Source organism: Mus pahari, chromosome 19 (genome assembly GCF_900095145.1).
Source record: "Mus pahari chromosome 19, PAHARI_EIJ_v1.1, whole genome shotgun sequence".
Classification (NCBI taxonomy): domain Eukaryota; kingdom Metazoa; phylum Chordata; class Mammalia; order Rodentia; family Muridae; genus Mus; species Mus pahari.
This window is the reverse complement of record NC_034608.1, coordinates 76,817,254-76,845,226: the sequence shown is the minus strand read 5'-3', so window position 1 is coordinate 76,845,226 and position 27,973 is coordinate 76,817,254. Positions and strand designations below refer to the sequence as shown.

General features: G+C 44.1%; 1 protein-coding gene across 2 annotated transcripts in view; it reads left to right on the top strand.

The window, feature by feature from the left end:
- Palld (palladin, cytoskeletal associated protein) overlaps positions 1-27,973 on the top strand; it is a 383,084-nt gene that overhangs the window by 123,463 nt on the left and 231,648 nt on the right. The window contains exon 1 of one of the 2 annotated variants that reach the window (XM_021219925.1): positions 12,272-12,557. The exons of the other annotated variant lie outside the window; for it this stretch is intronic. The gene's annotated coding sequence lies outside the window, so the exon portion shown is untranslated. Of the gene's footprint in view, positions 1-12,271; positions 12,558-27,973 lie in introns of those variants that run through there. 2 annotated transcript variants of the gene reach the window in all.

The window sequence follows — 27,973 nt, the reverse complement described above, 5'->3', positions numbered from 1 at the left end:
TCACTGAGTTAAAAGACTGCTTTGTAGCATTAAACCCTTAATTACAAAGGGGAAGTAAGCTGTATCTCAGTTAAGGGTCCCGCTCTGTGGCTCTTAGGGATGAGAACTCTAAAAATAAAAAATATAATTTTTTAGAATGCTTACCAGGTAATTCTTGAGACCCTAGGTTTTGGGTAACAACTTTCATGGGATGTTCAAAAAAATGTCCCAAGTCCTTCAGACCAAAGTGTTCTCCAAAGTGGGAACAGCTACAGAACCCCGTTATAAGGTTGCTATCATATACTGTCGTATGTACAGTATGGAGCCCATTATTAATCATTTCTCTCAGTAATAACAGCTTTTTTAAATTATTACTTCTGGAAATAAGAAGCACCAGAAACTGTGATTGTATTGCTTTCTCTGGCTGCTCCATTCCCTGACTTTCTCCTGGCTATCTGCTAAGGGACAGAGGAGGGAGGCTTAGATGGCATTTTGAAATCCCTGCTATTGCTTTGCACAGAAATCAGAATCAAGGTTCTATATTTTTTCTTAAGGAAGAAGTAAACATAATACCGATGAGGCCGTGCGAGGGAAAGGATGGCAAGTTGTGTGGTGGGGTGGATCGTTCCAGTCCAAGAAACTCTTCTTGCTTTATTACCCGGTGATCTCAAGTAAGTGTAGTCAGTGCCTTGATTTCCTTGTCTGTAGGATGGGGATCTTACTGGCTGCAGATGGGACAAGTGAGTGAAATGCCATGTCAACATGCTTTGAAAACAGTGAAAGGCGGTGTGGTTCTTGGTACTCACTCAGACTCCATGCTACATCCCTGCAGACGGCCTGAGATCTTCAAGCACTTCTGCCCGTTACTTCCTACCTTCAGGAGACTCTAAGGACAGAAACATTGGACACCGTCATTACCAGTTACTATCTTTCCAAGGTCATGAGGTGCATTCTTTTACAGATAACAAGACACAAAAACACATCAAAGTGTCTAGATTGTCTTTCAGTGTCAGACTTAGTCTCAACTTAACCCTTTCAGTGTACAAAAACAATAGCGTATGGCAAGGCCAGTCATAGTCAGATATTAGGAATACATGTTAAATCCCTTCTAAATATAGTGGCTATGCATGGCATGGGGGTCAGCCTCATTCCATCCCAGTTTGAAACTCTTGGATGACATCAGAGGTCAAAAATGCCACCTGTCACCTCTGCAAAGCCCCAAGAATGAGTCTTGTCTTCCAAAGAAAATACTGGCCACAATGAAATGTGTTTATTGATTCACGAGCTTCCTTTCCTGCTTAACCCATCACACGTGCCCTCTGATAGGCTGTTCTCGACCCCACTGAGCATTTGCTTTTCAGATAGATGTTTTCCTTCATCCATGGACAGGTTTCCAGAAGGCAAGGCTAGTCATCCTTTGATTCAATATCCAACAGATCTGAATGGCCAGCATGCTATGTGCAGCTTTTAAGGATATGGATGTCCACCCAAAGCACATGGGCCTTTGTTTTATGAGCATCTATTATGTGCCAGATATGTACAAAACGGTGAGCTACGGATATAGACATAACCCTATCCATTTGGCCACCCATCAGCAAAGGGAGCTCATTACACAAAGAGACAAGGTGAAGAATCGTTGGGTGAAGAATCATAGTCTAAGAATGGAAGGAAACTGTCCAAGGACACAGAGAAAGGACAGAGATTGAAGGATGAGTGTACAGAGTTACAAAGGGCCTGAGGAGGGAAGGAGTTGCTAGGAATGAGTTGCTGAAAGAAACCCTGCAGGCTGACGGGAAGGGAGCTGAAGGGGTAGGCAGAGGACAAATCATATATGTCTTTCTTGTTTGATATTTCAATGACTCGAACTCTTAATCTAATTGCAACTGGCAGCCACTTAGTCATTTTAGAGTGGGACATGACCTAATCCAGTCTGTACTTTAAGATGCTGCTCTGGAGAAAACCAGTCAGGGGGCTTTTCTGCTGTCTGGGTTGGAAAGTCTAGTGGCTTAGGGAGGGCCGGTATCAGTGGAGATGGGATGAACTGTTCTTCACACTGTGTGGAGAATCTTTCATCAGAACCCCTGGAGATATCTGGCTCCAAGCAGCCTGAGGATAAGATTGGTGGAGGAGGAGTCAGGGGTGTTAGTTAGAAAGAACAACTTGGGTTCACTTTGAGTCTAGCCTTCTAGCCTCCTAAACCACCAGACCTAACTGTCACCAAACTTAATCTTAAACAGAAACATGACTCCCCATAATGAGAAACATGGTTCTCCTAACCAAAGACAGTAGACTCTGTTGCTTAAGGCCTTTCCAGTAGGCGTGATGAAACTATGTAAATCCATCCACTCATGTTCTCAACCCAGAGCTCAAATGTTTAAGATCAGCATACAGCGTGTTGACAATGGACCAGCGCAAAGGAACCAAATGCCACAAACCACCCTGGCTCCATGCTAACAGTGTAGTCAACAGACTTGATTAATGAGATTTGTTTCATTTTTCACTTTAATGGCATGTTACAGTTTGACTCCGGAATGTCCCCTTCAGGTTCATGCCTTGAAAATTTGGTCCCCAGCTGATGGCACTGTTTTGGGAGGCTGTGGAATCTTTAACAGGAGATGCCTAGCTGGTAAGCGGGGTGGGGGGTTGCTACTCTCTGCCATCTTTCCTCCATCCCACTGCCCCTCACCTTGAAAGTGAAGATGGGAAGATGGGGCAGTTTCAATGGCTCTAAGATCTACCCCCCAACACCTGTAGCATTACACCAGGACCCATGGAAAGGTTTTCCATTTCTTAGAACAAAATACAAGTCTGATTTTTTTTTTTTTTAACCAAGAGAGGTCCTCAGCAGATAAAACTAGACTGTACTCTACAGAGGAAAGCACACAATAAGGACAATCACAAGAAATTCAAAAGAAAATAATCCAACCAGCAGTCAAATTCCAGCAGGCATCGCTGGTACATCTCTTGCTGATACAACGGCCAAGAGGAGTCAGAAACCAGAAGTTAGAAAAGGCATCAAGCTGGCAGACTATGAGGGCTGTCAAGGAAGCAAAGGGGACTAGCCAAGCATCTAAGGAGACAACAAAGGTTACTGCTAAGGCCCTCACAAGGGCAGCACCTACGCAACGGCTATGCAACCTGTGAGGATCTGTTCCCCAAGTTGGTAGAAAATGCTATATCTGTAGATCAGATTTGCAATAAATCTTCATCTGTGACAGTAGGCGCTGTCCTCTGAAGGTTATAGCCCAGCCTAGCCGGATTTACTCTCAGCTTCCTGATCTGCCAGGATTTGAACAAGCCAGCCTAGAGACCCCGCCGCCACACCATTCCCACTATGATGGGCTATATCTATAACTCTGAGCTAACCTGACACTTTCCTGTCTTACATTGTTTCTGACAGGGGTTTTGTCAAAACAGTGAGAAAATAACTGGTATGTGATATGTTAAAAACAGTATTTTCCTTGAGGTGGGGAGGGGGATTGCTCTGAGGGCAAATGTGCTTGTCACACAAATATAAGGACCAGAGCCCATGGAAGCAGCTGGGCATGTCGCTCGAGTATCTGTGATCCTAGAGCACCAATGGAAAGTGGGGGGAGTGGAGCTAGAAGTATCCCCAGAAGGTTATGAACCAGCTAGTCTAATGTGCACAGTGGGAAAAAAATAGAGACTACCTATCTCAAAGCTAGGGGACTGCAAGTATGGATACCCAAGGCTGTCCTCTACTGTGTACCATAGTAAACACATAGTACCTGCATACACACACACACACACACACACACACACACTGTCTCCTAGTGAAAAGAAAAAATCAAACAAATAAACCCCAACTGGAAAGATGTTCTAATGATATTACTTGGTCAAAAAACTAAACAAAAATGATAGAATGTAATGTTTTGCCATGGTGAGATCTGGGTCCCACGTGGAGGTTGACTCAAGCAAGGCTTACTGCAGGATGTCTTTTGTCACATCTAGTCCGTGGCACATCTTTGCACAGTCTGTCACTTGCACACTTGTCAAGAGAAGAGCTTAGATTTGAAATTAAGACAGTCACTAAAGGTCTGGTTAGCACGGTTTGTGCAAAAACTATGGATGGTAAGAACATGTGAGTTCCCTCACAACTATTCTCAAATGAGGCAACAGAATATTCTAGACTAGCAATTCTCAAAATAGGCTTTCAAGTTCACGTATGAATTACTTTTCTCGTTTCTGTGACAAAATACCTGGCAAAGCTATTTAAGGAAGTTGGGGCTCATTTTGCTCATAGTTTCAGGGTACAATCCATCTTGGTGGGGAAGGCATGGCAGCAGGAGCGTGAGGCAGCTGGTCACAGTGCATAAGCTATCTGAGAACAGAAAGAGAAATGAGTGCTGGTGTGCCTCTCAACTTTCTCCGTTTTATCTGATTCAGAATCCTAGCCTATTAAATGTTGCTGCCCACATTCAAGTGGATCTTTCCTCCCAGCAAAGCTTTTCTTAAGACATTCTCATAGTCACACCTGTAGGTGTGTTTCCATGGGGAGCCGAAATCTTGAATAAGACAACAGTGACGATTCAACAGCACAGACCATTTTCATCAAAGATCTTAGAGTGTTTGATCAAAGTACAGATCCCTTGACCCAGCCCTGATCCTCTGGGTCTGTTGAGAAGTGCCAGGGAATCGGCATTTCACATATGCCCCATGTGATTCTGATGTGTACAACCACAATTTCAGACTAGCAGTTGCACACCCAATTCTTCAACTGCTTCAAGCCTATATGGTTGGCTTTAGTTTTTCTTCTCCCCGGCCATTGATTACCCTCTGAAAAGTAAGTAGGGATTTCTGCCAGAGAACCCTGAAGGAGACAGGCTCGATAAACAATGCCAAGTGGCCTACATGAAATACTGTGTGAAACAAAACCCTTTCAGGGTGCGCCGCTTGTTCCCTGTTGCCGTGTCATACAGAGCTTTGTCTGAATTTACTTCTAGGGAGAGAGTGAATGTTGCCAGCCTTTAGGTGTGGATCTCTAGCTGAGAGCAACTACCTCACCCAAACAGGGGTGAGAAAGGAGGATGCTACCACGCTCCTATTCTCAGCTGCTTCCTCCTCCTACCCCCAGCCCAGCCCAGCCTCGATACTTGGTACTGAAAACATTTGTCCTGTTTACTTACTGTATGCTATGCTGTTTATGGAAACATGCCTTTCTATCTGGAATTTGGGCCCAATTTTAGCAATTATGCAAAGACCATATTTCCATATTTCCTTGTTTTGATGTGTAAATCCCTCTCCCAAATGCTTAAGAATCCCATGACAAGCAGTGAAAGGAATTTTTACTACATGGCTCAATTGCCGTTTACCAACCTCTTTCTTGGCAAGTGTGACCCCCAGGGTTCCATCACTCCATTAGGTGGCAGATGAGCTGCTCGGGCTGTGAAGTCCAGCGACCTGTGACCCTCCCTTACTTTCCAGGAGCTCCCTCCTAGATTTATGGAGGATGAGATGCTATGTAAATCTATCGTGAACGTCCTGGGCCTCCAGGAAAGGGTGATGCTTCAGGTCTGGGAACACATGTTTGACTTATATGGGCACCCTAGGGTTTTTATGTGTGCCAAAAAGTAGAAGCCAAGCTTTCATTGTAAACAGATGGAGCCGCTAGCAAGGGAAGCAGAAAATTCTTGCCACTACTCTACAGCACTGGAGACCCAAAGGAGAGTCTGCTTCAAAAGTAAATGAGCTAAACAAATAATGATAATGATGAACATAATAGCATAATAGTAAAAACTCCCCCCCCCAGAGTCTAGGATGACACAAATACACACACAAACACACGCATATGAACACACACATAAACGCACACAAACATACACACACACATACACACACACACACACAATCTGCTCTCCATTCTCTTCCCTTCCTTCCCTATCCTCTTCTGAATGCCAAATTCTACATTCCTTAAGTGACGAAACTATAAATAAAAAATGAACAAACTCAATCTCAAATCACGAGGGGGGGGCTTCTCTTTCCATGACTACAACACAGGCATTTGTCCATCATTTTGGTTTTTTTTTTTTTTTTAATGAACCCTTGAAGAATGTTCAGAATTCCAGTCTTTCTCAGCCCCACTACCCTGCATGATTCAGATGCCGAGTTTCAAGACAACCTGAGAATTTCAATGGAGAAGAAAATATGGCTGGAAAGAAGCAATTCCATATGAAATATTTCCATGTATTCTCCTGTTTTGTTTTGGTTTGGTTTTTTACTTCTTTCAGCCCAGCACAAAAGACATATGGGAACTCCTCTTCCGTTTCTTTTAACTGGAAGCAGCAGGGAGTTGATTATGATCTTCTCGTCTCTATACCACAAAGAGAGCTAGCATTATTAGCTGTAATTTGGTCTATGCTTAAGTTTCTCCATCAAGTAGCATCCTGTTACATAACCACTCTATGCTTCTGAACCTCAAAGCCATTGATACCAATCTCTTGACAGATCATACTCTGGTGCCTGAGTTTGAAAATGAGTCACCCGGGTGCCCTGACATGTTCTTTTTCCATAGTTGGAGGAAGGGGACACCGGAGGTTATGTAGACATCCCTGCCATGGGGCAGGACCACAGTCAGGCTGTCCAAAGAGGTTTCTTTATTTTTGAAGTTTCTACAAAGAAGGGATTCTGTGACCTCCTTAGGTCAGGCATCCAGTGTTTCATCGATGCTAGCATTTTCTGAGGAAAGTTGAGCTCCTTGTGTATTTGCTCACTTATTTGATACACTGTCCTTTGAACGTCAGAGAACATTTCTCTTCTCATCAAGGCTTCTTTGTAGGATAACAGAAAATTAAGTTGTCTGTCTATTCATACAAAGAAAATGCAGAAACACTATTTTCAAGTTTCCCTCAGTCTGTCCAGCTGTCCAATGGGAACAGCTGTCCCCCAGACCAGCAGGATCAGAGTGCTAAAAGGATCAGAGAGCTCAAATTAAATGTATCCTCACCAAAAGAAACATTCCAAACTTACATGTTGTTATTGTGTGTGTGTGTGTGTATGTGTGTGTGTGTGTGTGTGTGTGTGTGGTGTACATGCTTATGGATAGTCATCTTTATGTGTATGTGTGCACATGTGTTTTCTCATGAGCAAAAGTTGATGTATTTATGATATATATTCCAGGATTTCTAACTACTTCTATAATGAGGTAAGTAAGGAATGTACCAGTCAATACTCTTCTCCATAAAACTGGAACTCCTACTCTGAAGCGCCAAAGCAGAAAGCTGTGTCCACTTGGTGAATGACAGGTGTGGGGACTGGCTGACCAAGGACTGCAGCTCAGTTACTAGAAAGCTTTGATCTGAGAGTGCAGTGCAGAGTGCTGAGCTAAGAACCACAGACCCCCAGGTTTAGTATCCAAGGGGGAAGATGGGAGGGAGGAGAGGAGGGGAATGGAGGGGGGGAGAGAGAGAATGCTAGAGCAAAACAATGCAGAGCACATCAGTGTGGCAGAAAGAACGGCATACTGGACAAAGACACTGAAATAGAGCAAGTTATGAAAGTTATTCAAAAGAGGTAGAATGTAGGCTAGTAGAGGACTAGGTCAAGAAAGGGTGCCAAGTAGTGCTGGATGCAAAAACTCGGAATGATGAGAAACGATTGTCAGTACACTTTCATTAAATAACACAGCGGCCACCTTGTAAAACCAAAATTAAAGAAGAGATGAGAGAAAGATTTCAGTCCATGATTTTTTTTTTCCGGAGACAGGATTTCTCTGTGTAGCCCTGGCTGTTCTGGAACTCACTCTGTAGACCGGGCTGACCTTGAACTCAGAAATCCTCCTGCCTCTGCCTCCCCCCCCCCCCAAGTGCTGGGATTAAAGGTGTGCGCCACCACTGCCCAGAATCTGATGGCCTGAGGACCCAAGTTCCATTCCCAGAACCTACATAGTAGAAGTTCTCTTTTGACCTCCATACTAGAGCTTTTTACCCATGCCCCACACATGTAAGGAATTAACTAATTAATGCACAAGAATATAGACTAAGAAGGACCTTCCTAGAATTTTTTAATGGATAAATTCAACTGTAGATGAATTCTAAATTAGAGCCGCCACAGGATACTATCTGCCAAGTCCAAAGGCAACAGGCACATGAGCCTCGTAAAAGAGAGTGCTGATCTCCTCAATGACATGAAGTTTTAAGAGATTGTAAAGAAAAAGTCAAAGACTCCAGCAACACATGGGAAGGGCACATCACTAGGCCCCTGCAGCGGAAGCTAAGTGGACACTAAGCGTGTGAAAAGTTGCTTAGAGTCATTCAAAATCAGAAATGCAAATCAGAATGATCCTGAGACATCACTTTTCACCTATCAGATTGGCCAGAGCCCAGAAGTTTAATTGCTTACTCTGTTGGGAAGGCTACGGTGCTCTTGAATATGGCTAGAATATTGCTAGCAGGAGTGGAAATTGGCTCCACCCTCTGAAGGGCAATTTGGCTGCATCTATCAAAATCCAAAATGGAAAATTTAGTAATCCCACTTGTGGGAATCAGTACCACAGATCTACTTGCACAAGTGTAAATACCATTCATGGGTGTCTAAAACATTGTCAGTGTTTGGAAACAACTCAGATGTCTATCACTGAGATCTTTAACAAATACATTGTACTGAATTTACACAAGTGAATATCCAACATTAAACATAAGCATGTTCTCTAGGCATTGTATGTGTGTGTGTGTGTGTGTGTGTGTGTGTGTAGCCTCTCCTTCCGTAAGACTCTCCAATGGCTACCTAATGCTTTAAGAAAAAAAGCCACAGAGCTACAGAGATAGCCTAGATAGAGTGCTTGCCACTCAACCATGAGGTCCAGAATTCAGACCCTAGCATGCATGAATGTAAGGCAGTGGAGGGAAATGACAGCCAGCCTGTAATCAAACTGCTGTAGAGTTACACACTGAAACTCCAGTGCAAAGTGGCTGGCTAGACTTGCTAGCTCTGAGTTCCAGTGAGAACTCAGCTTCAATATATATGGTAGAGAACAATTGAGAAAGTCTGAAGACATCAACCTCTGAACATATACATACGTGCTGGAGTACTACATCCACATACAATGGCCAGAAACTAAAAGAAAAAAGGTCAACTCTTCGTACACAGTTCCTGTACAATCTGGATTGCCCGCTGCCTATGCTACTTCTGGTGACATTCTGCCTTAAGTCCCCTCTCTGCCATTCCTCACATGGCATTCCACACGCCACCACTCGGGCCTCTGCACTAGCTGGCTCCTACTTCACCAATTAATCCCAAAGCTCACCTTCATCAAGTCCTTGTTCAAATGTCACTTTCTCAACCAAAAGACCCTGACCATGTCACGATCATGCTATACTCTTCTCAGCTGTTCCTATCATGCTTCAACATATTATTTTCTTACATGTTTGTGCTGGCTACTTTGATGTCAACTTGACACAGGCTAGAGTCATTTGAGAGAGGGGAACCTCAATTGAAAAAAAAAAAATGCCTCCCTAAGATTTGACTGTAGGCAAACGTGTAGGGCATTTTCTTAGTTAATGACTAAGGGGGAAGAAGGGCCTAGACCACTGTGGGAAATGCCAGCCCTGAACCGGTGGGCCTGGGTTCTACAAGAAAGCAGGCTGAGAAAACCATGAGAATAAACCAGTAAGCATCAACCCTCCATGGTCTCTGCATCAGCTCCTGCCTTCGGGTTCCTGCTGTGTTTGTGTTCCTGCCTGATGAGCAGTACCATAGAAGTGAAAGCAGAATAAACCCTTTCCTCCCCTAGTTGCCTTGGTCACGGTGGCTCATCATAGCAGAGAATCCTAAGACAATTGTTTTGGGTCTGTTATATGCCTCTCCTCCTAGATTTAGATGCCATGGTGGGAGGGGGAGCCAATTTCAAGCATGTGATACTTTGCCTAAAGTAAAGAGTAGCTACAGCCCTCCATATTTTATTTTTTTTTAAAAAGAGAGAAAACAAAATGTGTTTCTGATATCCATGTACTTAACCTACAGGAAAAACTAATATGACCATTATTCTGTGGAAGGATGTAGTGCATTTGTGATCATTTAAATTATGTAAATTGTTGCTTATTCCAATATTAATTTTTTTAGTCCTGTGAGACAGGGTCTCTGCGTAGTCCTAATGGTCCTAGAACTCACATGTTGAACAGGCTGCCTTGAACTCACAGAGATCTTCCTGCCTCTGCCTCCTGAGCACTGGGATTAATAGTGTGCTCAACCATACCCTGCATTCATTTCTTTCTTTCCTCCTCCTCCTCTTCCTCCTTCTCCTCTTCCTCTTCCTCTTCCTCTTCTTCCTCCTCCTCCTCCTCCTCCTTCTTCTTCTTCTTTTTTTTTTTTTTGTAAGAAGAAGTTGATGTCATGATTCCCAGACAAGAATTTTAACAGTAGTCATGAGGAGAGCTCAGGAATTTGCATTTTCAACAAGCTCACCCTTCTGGCCAGTCCTGGGTGCTCCATGGGCCACACACAGAAACATCAGTCACACTCCCTCTCCTGATGTATGAAACTGCAGAATGTGTAGCAGTGGCAAAGTTGCCATCTGGAACTTAAGCAGATGGCTAATTATAGAGATAAAAGGCAGAGCTTCCATGAACATTGGGCACCTAAGAGCTGTACCCACAGGGTAGCTCCTTAGACACAGGAAATGGGGAACAACAGATTCCATCCAACCTTCATTCTCATCCACACTCACACAAAGGGACCTAGAAAGGTCCCCATCTTTGATTGGGACTGCATTTCCAAAGTCTAAAATGTTAACCTTTTCAACAAGCATGAACCCCTAAGCCATATTTATTATTCTTCGTAGGGTGACCACATGCCAAGAACCTTTTATTTTAGCCTGTGCCTTTAATTAACACAATGCCTTTCTGATTAGCAGAAGAAAGGGACTTCTAACCACCCCTCCTGGAGAGGAGGAAGAAGCCAGTGAAACTCCAGAGTTCCCTCTTCCTCTTGCTACCTTTTGGAGAAGCAGTATTTGTGTTACTCAGTGATTCCAGGAAAACTCTAGCTCGAGCCTAGAGACAAAAAGTAGAAAGACTCACAAGAAGGGACTGAACTTGCCAAACCCAGAACATCTTCCCATTGAAAAGCAACCTCGGCCTTATTAACTTGACAATGATTCCCAAAGGAAGGGGAAATTTTAATAAGGAAGGGGAAAAAATATTTCATGAGCCATCACTTCCTTAGGATAATAAATGTGAACTGGAGATGGACCACACTCTTTCCACGTGTTTACTTCCAAACATGCTCTCTTGCTGTCTCTGGTTGGCCCTCTAAGGATGACTATTTTTGGAGCACATGTTCTGATAAGTCTTCTAATTGACTTCAAGAATCTGTCATGCCTTTGACATTTTATGGACTCTACTTGAATTAATAGCTTTATTGGTCCCTCATGAGTTTCTTCTTCAAATTTCTAAATCCAAACCTGGATGTCTGTGTCTTGGGCAAGCTAATTCTGGAATGAGATTGGGAACACAGTATGTGGTGAGGTCAGCTCCTCCAGTGTGTCCAATCCAGTCTGCCAGGGAGATGCTGGCTGGCAAGTGTGTGTGTGTGTGTGTATGTGTGAGGGGGGGGGTGGGTTCTTAAGTGGTTGGTGTGGGTTTTCCTATTGTTTCTCAGTTATATCCATCCTTGTAGTGCCTGAGTCACTGTGACATGATGCAGTGAGGAAGAACTGCTGGAGAAGCCAGCCAGGGAGCATGCTCACTCTCAGTGAATCGCAGCTTGGATGCTGAGGGACAGCCTTGATTAATGGCAGACTTGTTCAGCATCAAAAAAAAAAACAAAAACAAAAACCAGATTTATTCTCCACATTCTCTTTCCTACGGGTTCCCTGTGTGACATGGGGGTTAATGTATAGACTTGCAAGAGAGATTTCATTTAGACAGAGGGACACACACAGGATCGTGGAAAGACACCCTCTCGTGGAAGTGGATATAAGGGAGGTGAAGATGGGAGTCCTTGTCGCCTAGTTACCAAGGCCCCAGGTGTGCAAAGAGGCTGTCTTTGTGAAATGAGTAGAGAGATGTCTAGGAAAGACTAAGCTGAAGCTGACCTGGTGGCTTGCTTTGGAACTTGCTTGTGGCTGGGACTACCTTGTCACTTCAGTGGTGCGTGATTGTGATTTGCCCACCCCAGTCCAAACAAAAGCCTTCGGACGTGTAAGCAGGACAGGAGAGAGGGGCGTTATTTCTGGACATTAGCAACATTCCTGCCCAGGACACACCCTCACCCTCTCCCCCTCCCCAGCAGCCCCAGATCCTTTTCTACCTCTCTCCCTCTCTCTCTCTTTCTCTTCCTCTCGCTCACTCGCACACTCCAGCGCACACGCGCCCCTCTGCAGACGCGGTGCACTCGCGCGGCTGCAGTCCAGCTGCCTGGCTCCGGTGGCGGGACCGGGACCCACGTCCTCCTCTCCACCGCAGGCTGCTGGGAGCCCCGCGCCAGGCGGCTCCGCTGCCTGTGCATTCTCCCGCACCCGCGATCTCAAGCCTTCAAGTTGCACTCAGACAGCAGGCGGGATCCGAAAGAGCCCAGAAGAGCTTCTTCGGCGGCGTGTGCAGAGCGTATTTGGTGCCCAGTTGGTAAGTGGTGTAAGTGGCCGCGTTCTACAGATGCAGAGCCCGTGGTGCTGCGCACGGCCCTCCGGATCCCTCCAAAACCCTTAAGGGACGCGGGCAGAGGGTCCTATTCCGCCAGACTTCTCCCTTGTTAGGGCTGGGTGGGGGAGGGGAGAAGGGCGTGAGGTTACATCTCTGCCCTCTTTGTCCACCCCCATCCTCATTTTTAAAAACGCTACTTTCTTCCTCTGCACACCCCTGGATCACTTTGGGCTGGATTTTCGTCTAATTTATCATCCGCTCCATCCCTGGCTGAACTAGAAGGAAACTTTGACAACGAAAGCCCCTTCTGATAGCCTGAGCTACTCAGCGAGCTGAATGAGAGCTAGCTGGAAACACTTTATCTCAGGGAAAGTTTGAGGTTGCTTTTTTTTTCCCTCTTGAAAAATCTGGGTGGTTTTCACCCTCCACCCCTACCCTCCCACCCCCACCGCTGTCCTTCAATCTCCTAAAAGTTGTTTGTTTTCTTGGATCTCACTCGATTGCCGTCTTTTGTCTAGCAAAATCTAAAGCTACGTTCTCTGCTCCCTTTCTCTCTTGGAAGCCCTTTGGACTGAGTCCCTCTCTCATTAGTTAGCATGCAGTTGGCTGTGGTTCTAGGGAACAAGTGGCCGGCAGGATACAATAGGGAAGAATACATTCCTGATGACTCCTCTACCATGGAAAGACTGAGAACAGAAAAGCTGGCCTTCCCCCATTCCCATTACTCGTTATGGTTTTACAAGTATTATTTTTTGGGGGGGGGGGGCGCATTCTGGAAAAGATCGCTTCTGGAAGCAACCAGCATTTCTTTTAGCGAAATGCAGATTCCTACAATCTACTTCCATCAAAAGCCCAGTTACAGAGTCTGGCACCTGATGAGCCAGATGGGATTCTGAATTCACCTTGGCTAGTGGTAGGCTACTGATGAAGGGCAAGAGTGAAGTGTAGTGCCCAGGAGGCCTGACAGAGGACCATGTGAGAAAGGGACTGTTTCCAAAGATAGCTTTTTTTTTTTTTTTTTTTTTTTTAGTATTCTGATGATTGACAGAATCATCGGGATACTGGAATGTAGTTTGCCATCTTAGCAAGGCACATTGAATTCCTAACCCCAGGATGAAAACAGACTTTCAATAACCCTTTTCTAACACTTCCAAGTAGACTCAGCAAAATTCGTGTTTATTTCTGTTGCTGATAAATCCTTGGGAAATCTCTTCTGAACCCAGCAATTAAATAAATAAATTTTAAAAGTCCTAGTTTATAACTGCAGGAATAATGGCTAAAAGATTATTTTTCAGAACCTTGCCTTTCTCCCTGCCATTGTTTTAGCATTTACAGAAAGATATGACCAGCATGCATTTGGGCTGCCTCCCCCTACCACCACCAGCAGCAGCTGAAATGAGCAGTTATCCCTAGGGTGTCTGATCAAAAGAGTGTTGCCGCACACACTACCAGGATGTAAAATAATATGTCTCAGAGAAGATCATGGCTGGTAGACACACATGTCTATAGCTGCTATGCTTCTTTTGTCCAGGTCCCTTAAGCAACAAGACCTACCTTGAACATTACGGTGTTTACGTTTGCAGTTTGTTTGTTTCCTAATTTTTCTGGGTCCTTCGCCCCTTGCACTGCAAATCTACCCTGACTAGAGTCGGCAGTGATGATTCTGTAGGGCTAAAATTGGAAAGTTCTCGGGGGCCATTTAGGCATCTCCTTCTTGTCTCCTAGAAGTTCTGCAGAGCCTCCTTGAAAACGCTCACTTTAGCAACAGCTGCAAAACGATAGCTAGGTACACTAAAATAGCACTTTTATTTGGAACATGTTTCCCCCTCAAGCCTTAATCATACTTCGTCAGTGTAGGTTAAACTTTGTTTCCCAGAGGTGCCTACAGGCTCGCTCGCTCATGCAGTCACCATCCCTTCAAAGGCTGTATACTTAACAGGAGCTTTGAAGGGCTCCTTAAAATAAATAAATAAATAAAAACAAGCAAACAAAAGGCCCAGTTGCACTTGCAGAACACACGGCCAGCCTGCTCCTCTGATGTGACGGCAGATGGCAGTCGCAAGAGCTTTATTTGTGCCTGGGACAGCTTAGCTAGGTGTCTAGTAAATGAATCATGAATTGAATAATTGATGTCTCACACCTTGGGCTGCTCTTAACTCCTCAGTTATACATTTAAAGACAGGTTACTACAAAGCTCTGGGTCCCTTAGAATTCCCATCAAGGGTTATTGGGCATTTTCTGCAGTTGGGTCCACTCTACTCCTCACGTACTCGTTAAGACACCTGGACATAGAACTTCAGGCTCTCCTAGCTGTCCCTTTTCCAGGACAGCCTCAGTGGGTGACCTCCCCATTCGTTGGTCAGCCCTGAAGTTGGTGGTGCTGATGGACACAATGAGTTTCTGTAAACGTAATTAAACCTGCCTCTGCCAGTCTGCCTGTGGTATTTGTGAATGTTTTCATAAGGAAAACTGTTCTTGGGCTCCATCTGCCCTCTGTGGTTTGTGTCATATTGCATTTGCTGTTCTGCAACCCTTGCAGTTTTGTGTGAGTGTGTGTGTGTGTGTGTGTGTGTGTGTGTGTGTGTGTGTGTGTGTGTGTGTGTCTGTGTTTCTGGAATGATTGCGCTATGATGTCATGTGCTATCTCAGTGCGGAACTTTTAAGGCTCTTGATGGGGTCTGTGCGCCTGGGGGGTAGGGGCTGGGATGGGGGTGGGAGCTCCCTCAGAGCTCACTTGGTAGCTACTCCCCGACTCCCCGTCTGCTCCAGTACATTCCATTGCCTGGAGACCAAAGCCACCAAATGATTTGCGGTCAGAGCGATTTGAGGCTGGTTAGAGATGATTTAAAAGGAAGGTTATGGGCACATGAAGTGTAGGGTAAGAAAATATATTTTACTACTTTGGAGACCACATGGCTCCAACTTCAACTTCTTTTTTAACATAGAAATTGTTGACTGAACTGGCTCACAGTGGCCCCTCCCCCACCTCCGTTGTTTTTTTTTTTTTTCTTTTTTTATGGCTTATGGCAAAAAGCAATATTCCCTATTTATTGTAAGCTTGACCTTCCCCTTATTTGTGGAAACTGTAAAACTTTTTCATGCTCACAAAGACAGGGGAACGTGAATCTGATGGCTGCACTCTTCGGCTCATTGTTGAAGAAGCGGGTCCCACTCTTCCCAACAAATGGAAGAAGGATCTCCACTACTAAGTCTAGAGGAGAATCAGTTGCACAAGAAGCAAAGGCAGGTTGAGCAGAAGGTCACAGAACGTCTTTGTGGAGGTACATGTTACTTGATAAGTGGAAGAAATGATTTGGGTCAGCCTCCTGAGGATTCAGTATACCCTGTGATTAATAGTGGAGCCAAACGAAACATGTAATCTTTCCTAATTCACAAATAATGGTGAATGAGCTCAGAGACCAGTGACCTCTTCTCATTAGTGGTCTTTGGAAACACATAACCCTTGGACCCATGTTTCATTTGTGAGATCAATCTACCACCCCCTTCTAAGCAGGCTATCATAGATTGGTGCAGTCAACCAGCTATCCCTACGGAGCAAGTTCTCAAATCTCTCTCCAGCATGAACGTCTGGCATTACTTCATTCTGCGGCTTACATCGATCCTGTTTTAATCGAAAGTATGTGCTATAACCTGGTAGTCCACTCAAAGCTAAACAGAAGACAACTCTCACGTTCCAGCTTGATGTTTTGAATCTGGTTGAAGAAGCTAAGCTACCTAGAAAGCTCACTTGGGAACTCAATGAGCTTGGCATCTGAGAGCCATCACTATAAGATAATGGAAGGCTGCTTGAGATATCTCTAACAACTCATGAGAGATGCTGCTCTGCAGTCTGGCTAAGCCAATCTGGAGTCCCACAGTCGGAGCCTATGTGCAGTAAACAATTTAAAAGAAAGCACGTGGAGATCGGATTAATGTGATGGCTTATGGGAAAATCTATTTTGTAATTTTTATGTTATGTACATTGGTGTTTTATATTCATGTGCCAGGGAGTCAGATCCCCTGGAACAGGAGTTACAGACAGTTAAACCTGTCATATATATATGCTGGGAATTGAACACAGGTCCTCTTGAAGAGTAGCCAGTGCTCTTAACCACTGAGCCATCTCTCCACCCCCCTGGGAAATCTTAAAACCACAGAATTGGGAAGGAAAAACATTGAGGAGACATACTAGATGATGAAAATCAAGTGACACTGGAACTGAAGATGTTGGTTTTGTTTGCCACAAAGTAACCTTGGATAAATTACATTAAAATTTTAACATATGGGGCAGGTTTGAACTATGTTTTATTCTGTTCTTCTTCGATGCAGTGTCCTTGGGCCGACACTGGACAGCAAACAGAGAAGGTGCTGTTATCTCTACTGTACAGTTGTGGGAACTGGAGTGAGTTACAGGGGTTATTGATGTTTTCAAGGTCACACAGCAAGTCACTGTTGGTATTTGGTCCCAAACGCAGACCTTTGTAAACGTCAAGTCCCATATTCTTTCCCCTGTAGCAGGCAGCCCCCACAACTCTTAACCTCTACAGACCTCACTCTCCTCATTTGCAAAAATGAGACATTTGGCTCAGAACACCAGTAGACCAGTCCAAGTTAAAATTCTGTGTCTGATGAATCACTGGCTGGAAAGGACTTGAAGAAATCACTTAGTCATATTCCTCACTTTCCAGCAGGCCTCTGTCGACTATTTTGAAAGGAAAATAAAGCCCTTTTTCTCACAACCAAGTGCAGAAAGGAGCCTGGCCCAGGAGAGTGTCTGAACACAGAACACAGTGAGCAATGAGAAACAGGGACATGTCAGTGCTCAGTGGGAGCTCTGAACTCTCTGAAGTTTGGGTCTTGCCTTAATAGATGTGAGCATTGAGGGGCTAAGGGTGTGGCTCTGTTGGTGTAAAAGTTAGGTGGGTTTCCCCCCCAGCCCCAAGCTTCCAGAAGTAAGACTCAGGCTCAAGGTACATTTACAGATATCTTGGCCATATAGCTAGGCTCTTCTCTGACTAGGTCATGATTTAAAATAACCTATTTATTCTTATCTACATTCTGCCACCTAGCTGGTTACCTGTGCCCAAGCACCATGTGTCTGAACTCTGTCGCATCTTCCTGGGTGAATCTGTCACACTTGGCACTATCTTAGAATCCTTTCTGCCTCTCAGGTGTTCCACCTCCTATTGCCTGCCTAAGCCATAGGCAGGCACCTTCAGTGTTGACGGTGCCACATGCATACAGGCATAAGATATTCTCTCTACACGTTGGTAGAGTGCTTCCCGAACGTTCTCAAAGCCCCGGATTCAATAGCTGGCTCTGCATAAGCCAGGCATGGTGTATATACCTAAACTCCTAGCACTTAGGAAGTGGAGGAAGAAAGATCAGAAATTCAAGGGCAACCTTGGTTATATAGAGAATTCAAGGCAAGTCTTGTCTATATAAGATCCCATCTTAATAATAATAATAATAATAATAATAATAATAATAATAACTCTTTGTCAAGATCTAAAGTAAAAGAATCACTAACACACCTTACTGGGTGTCTTAGTCAGGGTTTCTATTCCTGCACAAACATCATGACAGAGAAGCAGTTAGGGAGGAAAGGGTTTATTCAGCTTACACTTCCATACTGCTGTTCATCACCAAGGAAGTCAGGAATGGAACTCAAGCAGATCAGGAAGCAGGAGCTGATACAGAGTCCATGGAGGGATGTTCTTTACTGGCTTGCTTACCCTGGCTTGCTCAGCCTGCTCTCTTATAGAACCCAAGACTACCAACCCAGAGATGGCGCCACCCACAAGGGGACCTCCCCACCTTGATCACTAATTGAGAAAATGCCTTACAGCTAGATCTTGTGGAGGCATTTCCTCAACTGAAGCTCCTTTCTCTGTGATAACTCCAGCTTGTGTCAAGTTGACCCAAAACTAGCGAGTACACTTGGTAGGGAAGAATTGCAAAACAAGAAGTTAGGGGCTTGAGGGTTACTAAAGGCTCCTGGAGGGTATGGGGATTGAAAAAGCAATGGGAACATTTTTGTTTAAAGAGATAGAGCCCTCTTTATCTGGTGGGAGGGGCAAACAGGACACTATGCTCTGCTTGTTCTTCGTTGGTTTGTACTGATGGAGGTGGTGCAGAGAGAATGAGAAGGGACTTCACTTTAATACGCTGCCTCTGAGCACCTTAAAATGTCTTCCTTGTGTCCCAGCATGGTTCTCAATAGCCAGAACCACAGTTAGAGTCCACCCACCATGTTAGAAAATGACCAGCAAATAGACTTAATCATGTCTTGCTCATCTCTCTTAGCTATAATCTTCAAAACTTTAATCATTTGTCCATGTCCTTCCTGTTCCATTTCCAAGAAATTGATTTTTATAAGCAGGACAATGACTTTGTGGACAGATGTAAGTAACTATTACAACTCTGATTTTCTTAGGTAAGCACTCTGTACTCTAAGTCTCACCTGCTTACCTGTGAAATGGGCTAACTATGCCGACATTAATGTTTGATATTCCTTAGAAATTAGTCCTGGAATAACGGCCAATGGGCTACATAAAATTTAGTTTGCATCAGTAGGAAGAGTTCAGATTCAGGTCATTTCTTAAAGCTATAAAGTCATTGATAATCTCTTCTTGTTTTGTCTCGATTCCATTCGCAACCCAAATGGAAAACAATTGTCTGGCTTCAGTGCTCAGTGCTTTCAGACCTTTAGGATCATGAAGAAGTGAAAGCCTTTCCCTACATGAACAGTGAACAGTGCCCCTGACACTCTTGGTTACAGATAACAGTCCCTGGAGAGATCTCCTCCTCTATTTTGAGTCTGGACCGTATCCTAGCGGCTGCTTAGTCCTTTAACTAAGATCTGCTTTTGTTAACATCTGCTCAGTCCTTAAACTAAGACTTCATCTCAGTCAGTCTCAGTCTTAGTTAGGTTGCTATAATGAAATGTCCCAGACTGGATGGCAACAGAAATTTATCACTCACAGCTGAGGTTGGAAACTCCATGACAAAGATTCAGGAATACCTGATGGTGAGGGCCTGGTTTCCTACTCATAAGGTGGTGTTTCTCATTATAGTCGCACATAGAGGAAGGACTAAAGAGGTCCCTTGGCCTTCTTTCATAAGGGCGCTAGGCAGAAAAGCTCCTTCCTCCTAGTAAATATCTTGGAGGTAAGACTTTCAACATATGAGTTCTGCATCCACACCAACATTCACACCAACCAATCAGTATATCCTGGAATGCCCCCACATCCCCTCTTTTCCCTGTCCTCATTCTGAGGTGGTTTCCTGGTATTCCTCATCCTCCATTTCTACTCCCCACACCCCTATCTCTGGAATGGACTGCATTCTCTCTTTCACCCTTCTCTCAAAGACAGTTACTCCTCTCTATGACCTTGTAGCTCTCTCCAGTTTAGCCTTCTTATGACATCAGCCCATCAATCAGGTGTCATATATGGCATATTAGGGTCAATGCCCCAATCTCTCAGCACATTTCTTATTTTCTTTGCAGTGGATAGAACACTTTAGCATGTTAACCCACAACTATCAGACTGTTCTCCGATATCACAGAATATGAATCTACATAATCATGAAAGACCATGGAATTCACCTGGTCAGTTATGTTTATTTTACACATGAGAAAACTGAATAGCAGAAAAGCTGACTCCCTAGCCCCAAACTACAACTCTGCCCCAGACCTGGGACCTCTTCCAAATTCACCTACTATTGCTTTTGATGATCTTCATATTCTAGTTTGATGCTTATCCTGTGAGAGGTTGAACCTAGAGTGTCCATTACAGATTAAATTTTGAGGGCTTGGTCCTCAGCATGTGGCACTATTTTCACGACTCCAAGAACTTTTAGGATGTGAGACCTACCTGGCAGAAGTAGATTCCTAGAAGTGTTCTTCTGAAGGTTTTATCTACTCCTGGTCACAGTGCCAAGCCATTTACTTCATGGTCCACCATCTTATGGGCAGCCAACTCCGTTCCTATTGCCACAGAAGGAACTGAGCTGCTCTGCTCTGCCCTGCCCACTGTGATGAACTGAAACCATGGTTCAAAAGAAATCTGTCCTCTCATTGGTTGTCTCTATCAGGTATTTTGCTTGCAACCGTGCAAACATAATGAATGCAGCTTATTTGACCAGCATTTGGAAATCTCTCTGTCTCTCTGTCTCTGTCTCTGTCTCTGTCTGTCTGTCTCTCTCTCTCTCTCTCTCTCTCTCTCTCTCTCTCTCTCTCTCTCTCTCTCTCGGGGGACAGACTTTCACAAGAAAGACTTTGTTTTGCTTTACATGAAACTCTTCTGCTGGACTTACGCGTCTTTTTTCCTCAAGAACATCTGGTGATTGTCAACTTTAGCTCTTGGAATAGGAGTCGAGTCCCCGTAGCTTTCCTCTCTTTGCGTTAAATAACCCCAGCTCCTTTTGCTTTCCCAGAGTGGTTCTTCTCCAGGATGTTCGTCATCTTTATTTCTATCTGTTGAACTAAGTCCAAGGACTCTTTGCTTCTTAAACTGTGAAGTCCAGCACTGGACAAGGAAGGCCCATAAAGGTATGCTAAAGTGAAAAGGGCCTCACAGTTCCTTCAAACTGTGCTTCAGTCAGTGCAGCCAACACATACAGCCATGTTTGAAGTTGGCTGGACCTCACGGGCTCATTTTCAGCTTATTATCCTCGTTTGGCGAGACGTCACCTATGTGTTTGTGATAATGATCATTTCCTCCAGGATCATCCAGAACTTTTCCTACTGAGCTGTTTTTTCCTTTGTCTCTTGCTCTTTAATTCATCAACCCATTGGGGACTCTAATCATGGTTCTTTTATTTCTTCATTCTTAACACCAGCTACTGTCCCACACAGCATATCTATTTACCTCTAATGAAAGCAGATCCCCAAATACTTCCAGCCCCTCCTGCTCTTCTCCCTCATGGATCCACCAAGTTGGTCCATCTCCCACCACCAGGTGGAATAATAGGGCACCAAAGAGCCCTGTAGAACATTCATAGTTAGAGGCTACACCATTGGTAAGTTTAAAATCACAAACTCGATCAGGTCTGTCTTGGAAATTTACAAGATTCTACTTTGGCCCAAAAATGTGATCATTACAAACATTTGGATCTTAGAAATGGCATTTTCCTCTATTATCTTCAACAATTCTTACACAGAAATTCACTGACACCAGGTTTGAGGTGAAGAGTTCAGGCTCAATGAAATAAGTGATTCATTAGACTACACAGGGACAGTACTCAAGGACGCTGTCATTACATGCCTCATGGTGTACTGTGTGACAGTTGTTTAAAGTCTTAGAACTTTAAAAAAACAATCGCCCCCTACCCCAAATCCCAATACCTAACTAGTAGTATGTTTATCAAAAATACAGATACTAGGACCAAGGCTTCAAGACATATTAATTCATTAGCTTGAGTGGAACACTGAAATATACAGTTTATTTTACTCTATTTTTATTTTGCAAAAGTAATGAATACAGATTCTTTCACCAGCATTTGGAAAGGTGTCTTTTTTCTCTTCACTTGAGCCCAGGTTGGCCTCTAGGTTTCTATGTAGTGAAGGATGACCTTGAACTAATCCTCCTGCCTCCACTTCCAGAGTGACAGGTGCATTATAGGAATGTACCACCATGATAGGGTTATGGAGTATTGAGGCAAGCACTGTCCCACGTAAGCTTAGTTAGCCGGGAGCAGTATCCCAGCCTGGATCTACATTTTATCAAGATATTTAGAAGGTCTGGAAGAGCCAGTCGACATACTTGTGAACCCCTTTTTCAGAGTGGACACATTAAAATACAACAGAAGTCCCATCATCCAGACAGTTATGGTGGCTTTCCCAGCTCCTCTGTATCCACAGCTGTGGCTCTCAGAGCCAGCCACCTCTCCTCTTCTGAGTCACATATGCTTTGGGCTCCTTTTGATTTGTCTTTTTCTATTTGCATGTGTGGTGGTGCATGTGTTCATGTATGCATGTTTTTGGGCACAGGTGTAAGAGAGAGAGAGAGAGAGAGAGAGAGAGAGAGAGTGAGTTAGTTCATGTGGATGTATGTGTACATGCATATGGAAACTACAGGTGGCTATTAGAATAATTTTCAATGTTCTTCTGCCTTATTCATTGAGTTAGCTTCCCCTCAGTCAAACCTGGAGCTCACCAATGTGGCTAGCCTTGCTAGCCAGCTTGCTCTAGGGATTACCCCGTCTCTACCTTCCCATCTTGAAATTACAAGTGGTTTGCCCAGATACCCAGCATTTATGTAGACTCTGGAGACTGGACTCTGGTCAATATGCTTACATGGCTAGTGTCTAAAGCACCTACAGCCCTAGCCCTTTAGGTTTACCAACTTTTCAGTTTTCTGCCTTGGCTTCCCATTTTGGTTGTAGATAAATGACCCTTGATTCTGTCTTTCTCTGTAGCTCCCAATCAGGATACATTTTCAACAATGCCTTAAAGTAGACCTGATCCTGGATGCTGAGACAGTCTGATGACTTTCAGAAGTCTTACACTGGTGCCCCTTTAATTGCAAACATGCCCTCTCCTAGTCAGGCTTCCATTGCTGCGATTAAACACTGTCCTAGTAAGGGTTAACATGGCTGTGACGAACACTGTCCTACTCAGGATTACTATTGCCATAAGGAAACACCATGACCAAAGCAAGTTGTGGAGGAAAGGGTTTATTTTCCTTACACTTCCATAACACTATTCATCACCAAAGGAAGTCAGGACAGGATTTCAAACATACCAGGAGCCTGACAGCAGGAGTTGATGCAGAGGCCATGGAGGGGTGCTGCTTACTGGCTTGCTCCTCATGGCTTGCTCAGCCTTACTTTCTTATAGGACCCAGGACTACCAGCCTAGGGGTGGTCCTTCAATGGGCTCAGCATTCCCACATCAATCACTAATTAAGAAAATGTCCTACAGGTGTTTATACAGCCCAATCTTATGGAGGAATTTTCTCAATTGAGGCTCCTTACTCTCAGATGATTCTAGCCTGTATCACGTTGACATAAAAGTAGCCAGCATACCAACCTTAGCATCATTTACGATGTATGCTGAAGAAATCTTGATAGCCAGTTCCCTCAATCCCCTTAGCTAAGATGAAAACACATTGTTCTTTACAATCCAGGTGTTTTCATATACTGAAAGAAGGCTGGGGTCTAGACATCCTTGGGTACCTACTTGGGTGCCAAAGAGTATGCTGTCTCCTTCCCATGAACTGTGCCTTGTTATCTCCTTACTGGTACAATACATATTTAAGATGGTTTTCTTTGATGCTCTTAAGGCACCTAGAAATGAGTGTTCCATGAATTATAAATAGCGACAGAAACCCACTATCTGCCCGAGAAAGTTGTGTCTTCCAGGTACAAGGAGCAAGATGTATTAGGCCAGATTCATTTAGCAATGTTACACCAAATAGGAGGTTAAGTCTGGAAGAAAAGAAACTATCTGAGCTCAAAGGAGACTAATGGCATGGTTGAAAATTTACATGGAAACACAGTTGAACATCCAGTTTGTGTCGACAGGGTCCGTCGTTGCTCCTTTCTGCATTCCTTTTCCAAGTATGGGGCGTCTTTTCACAGCATACTTGACGCTTCCTGTTCTTCGTCAGAAACATCCAGATTGTGGTTGTTGGACAGGAAACAAAAATAAACTTGGACAGCAAATAACACTGCCAAGTGTTACCCTCTCACCTTGGTCTCTCTGCTATCTTGTGACACCCGGAAAAGAAATTTCCAAGCGTAAGTGTCCTGAGAGGCTGTTAGACGTGTGCCTCGTTGTCCCTTTAGCAGATGTGAGGGCTTTGGAGAAGAAAACAAAGTGCTTGCAACTGGAGAGACAGGGGTGTTTTGAGCCTCCATGCAGACTAGCCTCATAGTCTTAGAATACTGTCAATTTACAAAACTTTAAGGTGTGTGTGTGTGTGTGTGTGTGTGTGTGTGTGTGTGCTTTTATTTTGTCTTTTTGTTGTTGTTATTGCTTTTTTAAAAAACTGTTACCTGTTGTGTTGTAACTTGAAAGACTAAAGAACAATACTAATGTTAAATGACTTATTAGAAGATCTCAGGGCATGATGGGAGATTCTACACCCTACCTGTGATTAGGTCAAGTCCCACACAAAGAAATAAAGAGGCTGGTTTGCTAGCCACAGTGGAAGAATTGCATTTGGGTGGAATTCTTATCCAGATTGCGTTGTCTGACTTGAGGATAATATACAGGAAGCAATAAGGGTTTTTCTTCCTTTCTTTCTCTCTCTCTCTCTCTCTCTCTCTCTCTCTCTCTCTCTCTCTCTCTCTCTCTTGGTTTTGCTATTAAAGCTACAGAGAAGTTGCCATCTCAAAACTGGCTTAACAGCGTTAACAGTTTTTGCAGTCAGTTCACTAAGATGGCCTGTTCTAAGGTCTTTTCTTCTGTTTAGCGTAATATGAGGATCACAGTAGGCCCGGTGGGACTTCCCTTAGTACCAGCACACACAGGCACCAAGTTACACATCCAGACAACCAACGTGTCCTGAGAACACACTCTGAAATGTTACCCACTGGAAAAGCAAAAGTCCCCTTTGCCAGCGAACCCTGTCAGGAGAACAGGCCCCATAAAGCTACCTGAAGCATCAGAGATTTCCCACCATGGAGCAGCTCCCAGGGGTCCAGCAAAACCTTGGAAGTAGAAGCACAGATTTTCTCCTGATGACTTTTCCCTCCTCCAATGTTGGTTAACCTGTATACCAGTGCTATGATGGGGAGCTTCCTCACACTTAATCCTTCTTCATTTAATAATCCTACAACAGCAGTAGTTACCATCCCCATTTCCTGATCAAGGAGCTGAAGCTAAGGGAGACAGAGCATCTAACTTTCCCAGGCTCTTATAGGAGGAAATGACAGAACTAGTGTCCCAACCTGGATTTGCCTCATGCCAGAGCCCGTGCTTCCTGGATGTCATTCTTTCAAAACCATTTGGTGTCTCCAGAGAGGGCAGTAGTTGCTCAATAGTCCCATAGGCTTCAAAAGTCAGGCAAGCGCTCTCTAGATACTAGTATTTATACAACACTGACTTTGTCCCAAGGGTTTACATAGGCTATAGACTTGAATCCTGCAGTCAGTAAGTTTAGCACATCGTCCTTGCTTTACAGGCAACCTAGTTCCCTTACCAATATTTCAGCATTGCCCCCATGACCCATAGGCCTGACTCGGTTTCTCTCTGACTATGGTAAGTGAACAGGGCCAGAAAGCCACGTGGCCATTGTAAGAGAAAAGGATACAGAGATGGACGCCCAGAACGAGTGGGCTCCATTGCTCTTGGTAACTCAGGGTATTGCTTTTGCTTCTAGACTTGTTTATTTCTTTAAAAGAAACAAAAACAAACAAACAAAAAAAACTCCATAGTTCCTTTCAATAAAGTGGAGTGTCATCTGGTTTGTGTGTGCATGAGAAGTAGATCCCCTTTCTAGTTTTAAATGTCAACATTGAAATTGCTTAGCCTTTCAGACCCTCAACATCCCAGTCTGGAAAATGAGGCAGCAGTAGTCTACATCCAAGTGTTATCACAAAGATTGAGTAAGCTAGCACCCACTATCCTAGAGTATACACTATGGTGTATAGCCTAGCACTTAGCCTGAATTACTAGCTTCGCCTTTCAAATGGTAGTTTTGTTTCTCTCAATTTACCTCACTCAGCCATTTGCTCTTCATGCATAGATACGATGGTAGATCCGTGAACCAAGTCATGCCGCCCCAATTATCACCTTTAGGGAAACACTACTGTCTTATGGGCAAGACTTCAGTTTCTTTGACTCTACCAGTAGGTAGAGTAGATCATTCTGTTTCACCACTCCCTGTGTGACTTCAAGTTATTATTGGATTTCCTTGGCTCTCTTCTTTAAAAAAAAAAGGGGGGGGGTGTAAATAATCCATCTTTCATAGATCTGGGGGCGGGTTGGATTCACTCATATCTGATTAGTGCTTTGAAAATGTGTGACACAGAGTAAGCCCTCAGTAAGCATTAGATGCTGTTGTTAACATTGCTATTGTTGTGGTAGGATTGTCTGTGATCTTAGCAGCTCCTTGCAGGTTCTCTAAAATAATTGAATATGGTTAACTGTGTAGACAGGGCGCTTGTGGGGAGCTAAGCGCTGACCCCATTAGCACCAGTCACTAACCAGCCTGGGCAAGGGGCAGGAATGAGGATTATTGAAGTAACATATGGAAAACGCTTTTAGTTAGCTCCTGGGAGAGGGAAACAGCAAATAAATAAATACAAGGAATTATTAAAAGCTAGGAGACGACCTCACCGGGATGCTGAGCCTTGTGTGTTATTTGCTGTTTTAAGAAGAAATGGGCAAGAAGCCAACTCTATCCCCAGGTGACAAAGTGGTCTACTGGCTGCTGTTCAAGGGACGGAATGTGTTGCCTCACCTCGCCAGATGTAGGCCCTCCAGTCTCCACTCGTGTGCAGGTCAGCTCAATTGCCCATAGAGAAGGGCCCAGGTCTCCCACTGGTTGCTGTGTCTGCCCCCTCATCCCCACCCCCATGCCCACTCCTTTCATCTCAACCCCAAGATTCCCCTTTGAGTAGTACCATCAGAGGCAGGGTTAAGCGTTCTAAGTCAGAACCCACCAAGTAGAACATTAGCAGTGAACCCCCTTAGGTGACAGTGCATATGACCTAGAGGGCACCAGCAAGCACAGCAGGATTCCAGTGTTAGACTGGGACAAGCCCCAGGCTTCATTGCCAAGCCTTGACAAGCAAGTGGAGTGCACTGAGCTCTGTAATTTCAGAGTTAACAGTCCCTATTTACAACTTTACCACCCACCCCTGAAGCATTCCTCGCTGCACAAGGGATCTACACACTACAATGAAATAGACTTAAGTCGTCTCCAGCTATGGCTTGTGAAGTGGTGGGCAGGACACATCCAGGAATGAATGCAGATGTGGCCCGCTGCCAGCACAGGCTTGTGGCCTCTGGCTTCCCCCCTCGATATCAGTGGCATCAAATTACATTGCATGACTCCAAGCGATAATTATAGGAACAGCCTTTTTTCTCCAGGCCTTGAAATAAATAGCACCTTAGCCCAGAAGTCTAGTGGTATGAAGTGTTAGGAGATAAGCATGATGGCTGTCTAAGTGTTATCATCAAGAATTAGCACATCTTGACACAGAACCTTTCTGTTTCTCTGATGAGAATGCAGTTTTTAAAATACTGACCGCTTCTCCAAATCCTGATTCCAGCCCTCAAAACTACCAAAAACTTTAAGGCAGTTATTTTAGTAGTATCTAAAACCAATGCATATGCGTTGGCACCCATGAACGCATGGTTATTCTAACAGTCTCCTTATTACTGTATTGATCATTAAAAATGTATAAATATTAGAATTAAAATATTTTCTCTTAACATTGTA